This window comes from Rattus rattus, chromosome 2 (genome assembly GCF_011064425.1).
Source record: "Rattus rattus isolate New Zealand chromosome 2, Rrattus_CSIRO_v1, whole genome shotgun sequence".
Lineage (NCBI taxonomy): Eukaryota > Metazoa > Chordata > Mammalia > Rodentia > Muridae > Rattus > Rattus rattus.
The window spans coordinates 87181156-87193942 of record NC_046155.1 but is presented as its reverse complement, the minus strand read 5'-3'; positions in this window follow the sequence as shown (position 1 = coordinate 87193942).

Below are 12787 nucleotides of genomic sequence, written 5' to 3'. Positions count from 1 at the left end.
AGGAGCACAGCAAACATACTGTGACTTATCAGGGGAAACCTGCAGATGATTAACTCTGGGTTCATTATAGGGTGCATTTCCACCCAAGTGGACTCTAGGCTGGGGGTAAAAGCTGGGTAGCAGAGAGGGCAGAGATAGAAGCCAGGAGTTTAACAGTGATTTTAAATGTATTCCCTAGCAAAGGAGATATAATAGTAGGAAAGAAAAACTGAATGAAGACACACATGCATTCAGTTCCCTGCTTTTACTTCTACTTATGCAAACCTGTTTTTTTTTTGTTGTTGTTGTTTTCTTTTTTTAAGTTTGTTTTTTTGTACAGTTTTATTTCTGTAAATAGCCTTGCCTTGGTGACACTTTTCTCCTGGTCCATATGACCTTAGTTAGGGCTGTGTTCTCAACCCATAAGACCTTTTACCCTACATAAGCAGTGCCCAGTAGAGTCAATTCCAATGTCAGAGTATCTAGACACACAGTAAATTGGGTTGAGAGTTTATGCTAGCCCATTACACGCCTTCCCTGAACGTTCTCTCGGTTTCTATATTGGATCAGAGTTCCATAAAATGCTGAAATGCATTACCAACAGCAGAGTAAGGGACAGAGGACAAGAGAAGCTGCCACAGCTGGGAGAAGTAGAGATAGAGATCCCAAGCCAAAGTCATACTTAATCTCTGAGTCATGCCACCACTGTCTAGATTTATGGAGGCAGTGGGATGTGAGGTGGTCATACACAGGTGGAAATAGCATTTCAGGGGCAACAAGACCTCATGAAGAACCAACAGAGATAAGCAAAACCTATGCTATTCGCAAGGGTTTATATATCTTACCCTTAAAATTGGAGATGCCACTTTTTACCTTTTTTGGGTGGTTCAGGGCCATCAAAGTAAGCAACTATTAATGTGTGGTGTATGATGATGTGGCTTGGATGGGCTTCTTCTTTCTCCCTCCTTCCTTTTCTTTCTTCCTTTGCCAAAGCCGGGCACTATGGACAGGTTTAATTTTTGGCTTCTGGGAGCAGTGATCCCTCTAAGTTTGTTGGGAGTACCAGTGCCAAGTAAAACATGGCCTTCCATGTCAGAGGGTGCAACTGTCTTTCCTTCTTGCCTCTTCTTCCCTTCCCCTTGTTACTGCCTGTCCTATCCTGCACCCCCTCACTCCTGCCTATATATCTAAGCACCATAGAGCAAGCTCCCAAGCGGAATGACCTTGGGGTCCCTGGCCTCACAAGTCTCTTCCTGCCTCGGATCTCCCTTTCTCCCGTACTCCTGGTCTTCTGCATACTGTACTTCCTGCGGTTAATTGGGCAGTTTCCTTTCGGATCGCACCATGATACAGCTCTTCTGTGACTGGCCTTTGGTCCTTTTCCTCTTCGCATCTGGGTACAGTTTCACCTCCAGTTGTCAATTGTATTGAGCTAAGCTGGGGTCCCATGACAAGGGAGCAATTGCTGGTATATCTGGCTCCTTTCAGAAGCCTCTAGGGTAAGAATACAGATGGAATAGGGGAGGGTTTATAGAAGGTAACAGTAGGGGAATCAGTTCTTAGGTATACCTTTTTTTTTTTTTTTTTTTGGTTCTTTTTTCCGGAGCTGGGGACCGAACCCAGGGCCTTGCGCTTCCTAGGCAAGCCCTCTACCACTGAGCTAAATCTCCAACCCCAGGTATACCTTTTAAATGATTAACTGAATTACAATTGCATTTCTGGAACTGTCAAGTTTTCAAACCCCTCAGCTCAGCTGATTGACCTCTGCCCACTTCTCTCCAGGCTTTCCTTTCTGTTGTTCCCTCTCTGTTGATCCATAAACTGAAGGCTCCTGAGGTTAGAAAACATTGTTTCAATAAGTTATAATCTCTTTTCCTCCGAAAAAGATGGGACAGCAATAGCAAAACATAAATGCGTTGGTGTACATGTTAAAAGTGCACCTTAACACTTCTCGAGACTTAAAGGAATGAATGGTGAAAATATTCTGAACACATGGATGTTTTTGTTTCAAACTATAGGGAGCATGTCAAAGGATGAGATATTCTAATGGAAAGCTTAAATTAACTGTCAACATTTCTTCTGTATGTTAAATCCTTTAGAAACCTCTGATCCATCCCATATTCGCAGTGACTCACCAAGCTGCTCTTCTCAATCCTCTAGAGCCCACATTAACAAGGACAACAGCCCCGTAGCCCTATCTCCGATATGGATGTAGAAATCTGTCCCCTCTGCCACCCCTTCTATTTACTTTATGTCCTGTTTTGCCTTACCTTGGCTCTACAGACTTAATGGGTTCTCCCCCCTACCACCTGAGTGCGCATGTGTGTGTGTGTGTGTGTGTGTGTGTGTGTGTGTGTGTGTGTGTTGTGGGCATGTGCATGTTTTATAGAGGCCAGAGGCCTCTATTGGGTGCTTTCCTCTGCTGCTCTTCCCTTATATTGTGAGAGACAGTCTCTCACAGAACCTTAAGCTAGACGGGCTGGCTTGTCTCCACCTCCCTAGCCACCAGGATTACAGGCGCACCCTGCAAGTGGCTTTCAGATGGGTACTGGGGTTTGAAATCATGCTTACATGCTAAGCACTTTATTGACTAAGCAGTTCCCCCAGGACTGTGCAGTAAGCTCTCATCCCTGGATGCTTAATGGAACCCATCCAGAAAACTTCATCTCCAGCCAACCAACCAACCAACCAACCAACCAACCAACCAACCAACCAACCCTGACATTCAAAAGTGGGTGTGGTGGTGCATAGCTGTGATCTCAGTACTTGGGGGCTTATGGCAGCAGATTGCAAATTTGAGGACAGCTTTGAGAACTTGCCTTTGGGGTGGAGTGGGGGATGGGAAAAATCTGATGTCTAGATACAAATAGAACTAATTGCATCAGAGTCCCTGAATCTAAGCACAAAATCTGCTCCCCAACATTTTATTAAGAAAAAAATTTAGAGTAGGAAGTTGAAAATTTTACTTGTATATAATCACTGCCATTTAGCACATCATTACATATCAATGTCTACTTAGTAATATACATTTTTCTTTCTCTCTCAGTCTCTAAATCAATCATTCCTCTAGACACTAATCCATCTTCTTTTCATGTAATAAAATAATTATGGGTGTTGATGAAGGAAATGGTGAGCTTTCATTTACTTGACACTTCCTGTTTGCAGGGGAAATGAAGAAAGTTTAGATCTGTGATTGTAATTGTACAGTACTGTGAATATAATATCATACATTAAATTGTTAGAAAGGCAATTCTTCCATTTTTTTCTTCTTTAGATGGAGTCATACTCTATGGCCTAGGCTGGATTTGAACTCTCATTTCCCTCCACCTTAGCCACTCAAATGATTCATCATGTGTGAAGGCTAAGGTATGTTTTAAGTTTAAAATACTGTACTGAAAAGATTGATTAAAAAATGCCTCCAACCTGTAAGCCCCACTCGTCCAAGGACAGGTAATTTTCTTGAATGCTGGGGGCTATTCATGTAAGATAATAAGTTAGGTGTTTTTACTTCTGTAAACAAGCTTGGTTGCCCCAACTATACACGATGTGCTTGATCACATATAGATGGGAAATACAATGACAGGAAGTATGTCAGGATGTATGCTTGCCTCTGATTGGACAAAGGTGGGAAGTACATATAACCTTGTGGGTTTTGCCTTTATAAGTCTCTGACTAATGTTCTTTGTGGCCATACTCTGAATCCTAGGTATGGACCTGGTCAGTATTTAATAAAACTTGCTTCAAAATTGGCTCAAAAATTGTGATGGTGGTTTTATACTTGAATGGTGGGATTAATGTTTTTCTGGAGGCCCCAGTGAGATCAGAGCACCCACCCAGATTGTAAAGCCAGACTTTCACTCTGGGACTCTGGGGCTGAAGGGCGGCCTCAGAAGGTGCCCAGTTTGAGATGGTCCAAGGCTCTACTGCCCAGGCATGCTTTTGGTTTTATGGACTCTCAGAGTGAGTTTCCCTGCTGAGAAAGGCTGCAAGCATCTACAAAGGCCTCCCTTGGTAAGTCGTTGTAGTTTTCTGTGCCTTCTAGTCTGTTGAGACTCGTCTGGGATGTGGATAGGTTTGATGGGACCCAAATGGTATTCTGCACAGAGCAAAAAGCGAGATGTTGCCTGCCCACCTGGTTCTGGTTGTTTAGACAGTTTTGTCTGTCTATTTTGTGTGTGTGGATGGATCCATGCTTTCTGGTGTGATCTTAAGTTTTGTTGCAAACATGGGAGCCGAGACAGAAATGTGTCAGGCTCAGTTGAATGTATGAATGATGGTGGCCACCGCATGTTTTGTTTCTGACTGGTCTGCTTTGAGTGTGTGAGCCTTTTGTGTTCTGTGTTTCTTGGTTTTGTTTTTGCTTTCTCTGCACTGCCAGCTGCCAGCCACCACTGCTAATGCTGCTTTGCCATAGCTGCTTTGGTGGCCAAGGCTGAGAATTTATCTTTGAGCTTTCTGGCCACTGGATTTAGTTTAGCATGGATTCAAATGTCTTTTGGGTCTGAGTAATATTAAAAGATTTTTATACTGTTTTATTTTACTGAAAAGTTGGTTGGCTCTGGAGTTGGTTATGGGCTCTCCCTTCTCTGGACACAAGCATACTTATTTAAAAGTCTCCTCTTTGTCCTATGTCAGGTGAACCTCCTAAATCTGTGACAGAGAAAAGAGAGAAAAACAAAACAACTGAAAAAAAATCAGACTATTGACTTCATTTAACTGCTTAAAACTTTTGCTAAGATATGTGAAACCCTGTCTCACACTATTATGTAAACTTTCTGTAGCTCAAGATTTGTAAGTATATTGGGTATGGTTAAAAATTTTTAAACTCTATGACAAAAAGTTAATTAAAACTTATAGCACAGAGGGTTGATAGTTAAAAATCTATACACAGGTAATCTTTTTTAAAAATTGGATATTTTATTTATTTACATTTCAAATGTTATCCCCTTTCCTGGTTTCCCCTCTGGAAAACACCTATACCATCCCCCTTCCCCTACTACTATGAGGGGCCTCCTCACCCACCCACTCCTGACTCCCCGCCCTAGCATTCCACTATTCTGGTCCATCAATCCTCCATAGGACCAAGGGCCTCTCCTCTCATTGATGCCAGACAATGCAATCCTCTGCTACATATGCAGCTGGAGCTATGGGTCCCTCCATGTGTTCTCTTTGATTGGTGGTTTGGTCCCTGGGAGGTCTGGGGGGTCTGGCTGGTTGATCATAATGTTCTTCTTATGGGGTTGCAAACCCCTTCAGCTCCTACAGTCCTTTCTCTAACTCCTCCATTAGGGTCCCCATGCTCAGTTCAATGGTTGGCTGTGAGCATCCACCTTTGTATGTCAGGCTCTGGCAGAGTCTCTCAGGAGACATCCATATAAAGCTTCTGTCAGCAAGTACTTCTTGGCAACCACAATAGTGTCTGGGTTTGGTGTCTGTAATATGGGCTGGATCCTCAGGTGGTGCAGTCTCCGGAAGGACTTTCCTTTAGTCTCTGCTCTAAAATTTGCCTCCTTATTTCTTTAGACAGGAACAATTCTGAGTTAAAAACTTGGAGATGAGAGGTTGGCCCCATCCCCCAACCAGGGGCCTTGCCTAACCTCTGGATATGGTCTCTATAAGTTCTCCCTCCCCTTTGTTGGGCATTTCAGCTAATCTCAATTGGGTACTTGAGTCTTGCTTTCCTGACATCTGGGACTTCCATAACCCGCAGTACTACACAACTCTGTTCAAATTTCTGACCTGTATATCATCCCTGTCTCCTCTCATACCTAATCATGCCCCTTACCCCTCCTTCCCCCTCCCTTTCTTCCTCCCAAGTCCCTTCTAAGAAGAACTCTCTACCTCTTCTGAGTATTTTGTTGTATTCTAAGAAGAACTGAAGTACATCCAGTGCACTTTGTGTTCTTTCCTTCTTCTGGAGCTTTATATGGTCTGTGAGTTGTATCTTGGGAATTCTGAGCTTTTGGGCTAATATGTACTTATCAGTGAGTGCATACCATGTGTGTTCTTTTTTTTAAAAATTGCAATTTTTTTAATATATTACTTGGACATGTTCCAACTAATATTTTTATTGGATATTTTAAATTTACACTTCAAATGTTATCCTCTTTTCAGTTTCCTGTCCATAAACCCCCATCCCATTCCCCTATCCCATCCACCTATCCCATCACCCCTCTCCCTTCTTCTATGAGTGTGTTCCCCCTCCCAACCACCACCCTTTCCTGCCTCCCCGCTCTGACATTCCCCTACACTGGGTGGGGTCCATCGTTGACAGGACCAAGGGTTTCTTCTCCCATTGGTGCCCAACAAGGCCATCCTCTGCTACATTTGCAGCTGGGAGCCATAGGTCTGTCCATGTGTACTCATTGGATGGTGATTTAGTCCCTGGGAGCTCTGGTTGGTTGGTATTGCTGTTCTTATGGGGTTGCAAACCCCTTCAGCTCCTTCAATCCTTTCTCTAACTCCTCCAATGGGGACCCTGTTCTCAGCTCAATGATTGACTGCTAGCATTTGCCTCTGTATTTGTCATGCTTTGGCAGAACCTCTCAGGAGACAGCTATATCAGGCTACTGTCAGCTTGCACCTCTTGGCATCTGAAATATTGTCTGGGTTTGGTGGCTGTATGTATATGGGCTGGATCCCCAGGTTGGGCAGGCTCTGAATGGCCATTCCTTCAGTCTCTGCTCCAACCTTTGTCTCCATATCTCTTCCAATGAATATTTTTGTTCCCCCTTTTAAAAAGGACTGAAGCATCAGCACTTTGGTCATCCTTCTTCTTGAGCTTCATGTGGTCTGTGGATTGTATCTTGGGTAATTTGAGCTTTTGGGCCAATATTTGCTCATCAGTGAGTGCATACCATACACAGGTAATCTTAATCCTTTAAGATTACTATGTGCCGTGATGCCATCTTTGGATATAAGCAACATGTGCTTGCTGTCTGCTATTGGGATGGATGCAGTCATATGGCTTGAGGGGTTGCTAGATTTAGAGAGGGTGGATGCCATGTGACTTCATTACCATCTTGATTAAAGGTGACAACATAGTATGAACCAAGGAAGGGGGCAACAACAAGCCTTTCTGGACTAGGATAAATTTTTATATGATAATTCTTATCCTGAAAACAAAGTCATAAAAACAGTTTATGAAAGATAGGATTTAAAAACAATGCTTGCTTAATGAGGATTAAAGCTGTACCTCCATGCTTTTATATATAATGTACCTTGTGCTGGCAGCCAAACTATGTAACGTAATTGCTACCCAGGTGGTGTAGGGTTTAAAGGCATGAAGGAGTGATGGAGTAGCTGAGGCTCAGTACTAGAGAGGGACCATATCAGTTTAGAGGTGACAGTATCATGCAATGGCCACCAACAATAGCAGCCACAATGAAATGGAGCCAGCTGGAGCCTAGAAGACTTGACTGGAGTTTGTGCTGCAGAGGTAACCCAAGCCCCTTGGGGAAGCCCTAGGGATTATGTTAGGATCCCAGATATTTGAGAGCATTGAATTGACATCTTTTAAAATATTTTTCCTGTTGGGAGTTTGGATTTTTGCCTTGCCCTAAGATTATGGTTGTGCCCTAATCATCTCCTTGAAATAAAAAGGGGTAGTTATTTTTGATAATATAAGGAGCCTACAGTTGAGGATTTTTAAACTTTTAAAAATTTTTTGGAGTTTTACAGAAGTTTAAATTAAAAAAAAACTGAGCTGTTTTGAAAAAAGGACATTTTTTAAAATATTTAAATTTGTAAAGGCTATGGGACATTTTAAGTTCATAATTTATGATTTCTTTATTAATATGTGTTCTAAAAATATAAGTAAAAGGCTAGAGTTAGGGCCACATCTATTTACTGCACTACAGTACACTAAAAGATAAGAAACTGGGATATTCTTATCTTATGCTGCAGGAAGACAATGACCTAAGCAGACTGGAAAAAAAGCAGCCCATAGTGGCTCTCCCGCAGGTGGGTGTGCCATCCTGGGCTGGTGTCAGGTCTATTCAGGTGAGCAAGAGACTGACTTAAGAATGTATGTCTAGCCTCCTTGCATTTTGCTAGCTTTCTTAAGCAACGTTTTATCTATTTTGGGATAAACTGAGCCATATTAGAAATTGTGATATACTGTAATGATGCACTATGAAAGGACCAAGAAAATATAATGTTGCCATTCTCCCTATGAGCTGTATTAATGAATTAAAGTTTTATTTTGATACTAAAAGAGCTTTAATTGAAAAAATTGTTAATTTTTAAGGCTAAACACAACAAGGATCAAAATGTAAATCTTGGCTATGACTCAAAGCTAATCTTATAAAAGCTACTAACGTGTTATGAATTGAATTAAATATGATTAAGGCATGAAAGTTAATAGTCATTTCATAAATGATCAAATTATTTAATGTATTGAGAACTATACTTATATTCATACTAAATTCTAACGTGATTATAGGAATAAGCTTTATTTAGCCCCCTGCATATATTTTTATGGTTAAGCCCAAAGTAAGTAACTAAAAACAAGGAAGGTTTGTTTAAAATCAGGTATACTTATCATCATTAGCATGCTATCAGCAGTACAGTCTAAATCATGAATCAGTAGTGGTAGTCCAGTCCAATCAGCAAACACCACACACGAATCCACAGCTTGATCCAGAAGAAACTGAGAGGCTTTGCCAAATCAGCATGAGTCCTCAGAAGTGGTAGGAAGCAGCCAGATACCATAAGACGTCCTTTGGCCTGCCTCTGTCGATGAAGTCACCACAAGCAAAGATAGACGAAGACCAGCAATGCACAGCAAGGTGAACCAGTGCAAGACTGTCCTCTGTCTTTGGGGTTATATTTATATCTTTTGTAAATATCACACACCCTCTCAAGCATCCACTCCAGCAAAACATCATATGCCCTCTCACAAGACAGCTTTCAGAGAAACACCATATGTCTGTTTTTCAGCAAAACATCCTTTCAAAGGCAGTTTCCAGAAAACTATCACATGACACAATCGAGTTGTTAGAGAAACCAGAAATTTCCACTTTACTTTCTCTGGAAGCAAATTCTGATTAAACAGCTATTAAGGAAGACTGAGGTAGGATCAGACAGGATGCTGGGACAATATGTTTCAGTGTCTCAGCATCCCCATGGGTGATTCTTGTCAGGGTTCTCGTCTAGTTTTTTTTTTTTCTCTGTGAACATAAGCTTTCAGAGGTAATATACATTTCTGTATTTTCTCTTATATGGAATGTGCAGTGTGCATAACTTATTAACCCTACCAGATGAAGTTCTCAGAATGACACAAATGTCTCTAATTCTGAGTTCCTGGTATAGTGAGAGTAGCAGCCGCCTTGTTACCAAGAACCTAAAAATAACACCCTATTGCTGCTAAGTCTTGTGCTAGTGTGATGTCAGCTGATTGCAAATGGCTGTCTATTGCAAAAGTCTGTTATCATTGTATTTTGAAGTGATTTGGGGGAAGTAATGAACTAAGTACTTCAAGGGGGTAAACATGATATCTTGCTACTCAGTTCAACAAGTGGTGGATATTATACCAAATTCCAAGTCTGATGAGGGAGAATTTAGCAAGGGTTACCTTTCTCTTTCTTATTCAAGTGATGATTATATTGAAGAAACATTGGGTGAAAGTCATGACTCTGAAAATGAAAGACAGAGTGTTAAAAGAAGGGAGTTTGCTTGTGCCCTTCAAACAAGTGATAGGGGAGATGTTGGTGTGATTGATGAGGTTAGACTAGGAACTTTGTGGCACCAAATGTGCAGCTAAGTGTCAACGAGGATGATAAAGGACCAGTGAATATTCCAGGTCATATCACTGAAGAAAGCATGAGCATAGATTTTTTTCTCCTTATTTATTGGGGACAACTTCTGGAAGAATTTGACAGAAAAGACAAATTTACGTGCCCATCAATAGCATGCAAAGGTCTTCCCTCAGCAGTCTGCTATTCCCTGGTGAACCTCCATTCTACTGCCACCTCTCTGCCCACCATCAGACCTGCAGATCCTGAAGCATACAGGTTAGTTTCCCTTCCCCCATCCATCTTCTCTACTCACTGAGTCCTCTGGGGCACCCTAAGCTGCCCTGATCACTGTTATTCTCCCTGGTAGAACTCCATTCTCCTGCCACCTCTCTGCCTAACTTCATCAGACTGTTGCTCCTGAACTATATAGACTAGCTGATCCAGAACCACATACCCATCAAGTCTGCCATACTAGGATCATTGAGGTTAACCTCCTTCCCCATACCTACAACAAAAGGAACATCCAGGGATCAAAGCTATCCAGATGGCTAAAATCCCTCAAAAGAACACAATTAACAAAAACCAGGGCAATATGACACTTTCAGAGCATAGATACCTCACTATGACAAGCCCTGGATATCCTAACACAACCAAAGCAGAAGAAAATTACCTTAAATCCCATCATAGAGGAAACAAATAAATCCCTTAAAGAAATAAAGAGGTGAAGGAAATAAACAAAACTGTTCGAGACCTGAAAATGGAAATAGAAGCAATAAAGAAAACACAAACTGAGAGAATCTTGGAGATGAGATAACCTAGGGAAGAGAACAGGAACAAGAGATGCAGGCATCTCCAACAGAATACAGGAGATGGAAGAGAGAATCTCAGGTATAGAAGATACAATAGAAGAAATTGATATGTCACTGAAAGAAAATGTTAAATCTTAAAAAGTCCTGACACCAAACATCCAGGGATACCATGAAAAGACCTAACAGAATAACAGTAATAGAAGAAGGTGAGGAGTCCCAGCTCCAAGGCCAGAAAATATTTTCAACAAATTCATAGAAGAAGACTTTCCCAACCTAAAGAAAGAGATGCCTATAAACATACAAGAAGCTTATAGAACACCAGTCAGATTGATCCAGAAAAGGAAATTCTCCAGGCACATAATAATCAATACATGAAATCTACAGAACAAAGAAAGATTATTAAAAGTGGCAAGGGAAAAAGGCCAGGTAACATAAAAAGGCATCCCTTCCAGAAATTACACCCATTTTTTCAACAGGTACTTCAAAAGCTAGAAGGTCATGGACAGATATCTAAAAAACCACAGATAACAATATAGATTACTAAACCCAGCAAAACTCACAATCACTAAAGATGGGGAAAGCAATATATTTCAAGACAAATCCAGACTTAAGCAATATCAGCCCAATGAAAATACTAGAAGAAAAACTCCAACCCAAAGAAGACTACATCCAAGAAAACACAAAAAATAACTAACCTCACACTAGCAAAAACAAGGGAAACACACACACACACACACACACACACACACACACACACACACACACACTAAAACCAGCATCAAAATAACAGGAATTAACAACCACTGGTCATTAATATCTCTCAACATCAGTGGACTCAACTTCCCAATAAAAAGACACAGGCTAACAGAATGGATGTGAAAATAGGATCCATTATTCTGCTTCATACCAGAAACACACCTCAGCAATAAAGATAGACATTACCTCAGAGTAAAAGGCTGGAAAAAAGTTTTCCAAGCAAATGGACCCCAAAACCAATCTAATAGCCATTCTAATAAAATAGACTTTCAAGAAAAATTAATCAAAAGAAACAGGGAGGATACCTCATGCTCATCAAAGGAAACATCTACCAAGATGATATCTCAATTATGAACATCTATGCTCCAAACACAAGGGAACCCACATTTGTAAAAGAAACATTGCTAAAGCTTAAATCACACATCAAACCTCACACATTAATAGTGGGAGACTTTAATACCATACTCTCACCAGTTTGACAGGACATTCAGACAAAAACTAAACAGAGAATTAAATGAGACCAACAGACATTATGAATTAAATGGGTCTAACAGATATCTATAGAACCTTTCACCCAAACACAAAATAATATATGTTCTTCTCAGCACCTCATGAATCCTTCTCCAAAATTGATCATATAGTTGGTACAGAGCAAGCATCAACAGATACCAGAAAATTAAAATAACCCCTTGTATCTTAAGCTATACCTCAACAACAGAAATACCAGAAAACCTACGCACTCATGGAAATTGAACAACTCTCCACTCAATGATCTCTGGGTTAGGGAAGAAATAAAGAAAGAATTCTAGAATTCAATGAAAATGAAGGCACAAATACCCAAATTTATGGGACACAATGAAAGCAGTGCTAAGGGGAAAGTTCATAGCACGAAGTGCCTCCATAAAAAATTAGAAAGTTATCATACCAGCAATTTAAAAGTATACCTGAAAGCTCTAGAAAAAAAAAGAAAAGAAAAGAAGCAAGCATACTGAAGAGGAGTAAAAGACAGGAAGTAACAAAAAAATAATAAAAGGAATCAATAAAACCAAGAGCTGGTTCTTTGAGAAAATCAGCAAGATAGACAAACCTTAGTTAAACTAAAGAGGTTCACTAACCCTACATCTAACAGAGGGGTAATGTTCAAAATATATAAAGAACTCAAGAAGTTCAACAACCCAAATAACCCATGAAAAAATGAAGTACAAGCTAAACAGAGAATTCTCAATAGAAGATTCTCGAATGGCTGAGAAGCACTTAAAAAGAAATGTTCAAAATCCTTAGTCATCAGGGAAAGGCAAATCAAAACAACTCTGAGATTCTGTCTTCCACTGGTCAGAATGGCTGAGGTCAAACATACACTGCCGAGGAGGTGGAGCAAGAGGAACACTCTTCCACGGCTGGTGGGAGTACAAACTTGTACAGCCACTTTGTAAATCAATATGGTGGTTTCTCAGAAAACTGGGAATAGGTCTACCTCAGGACCCAGCTATACCACTCCTGGGCATA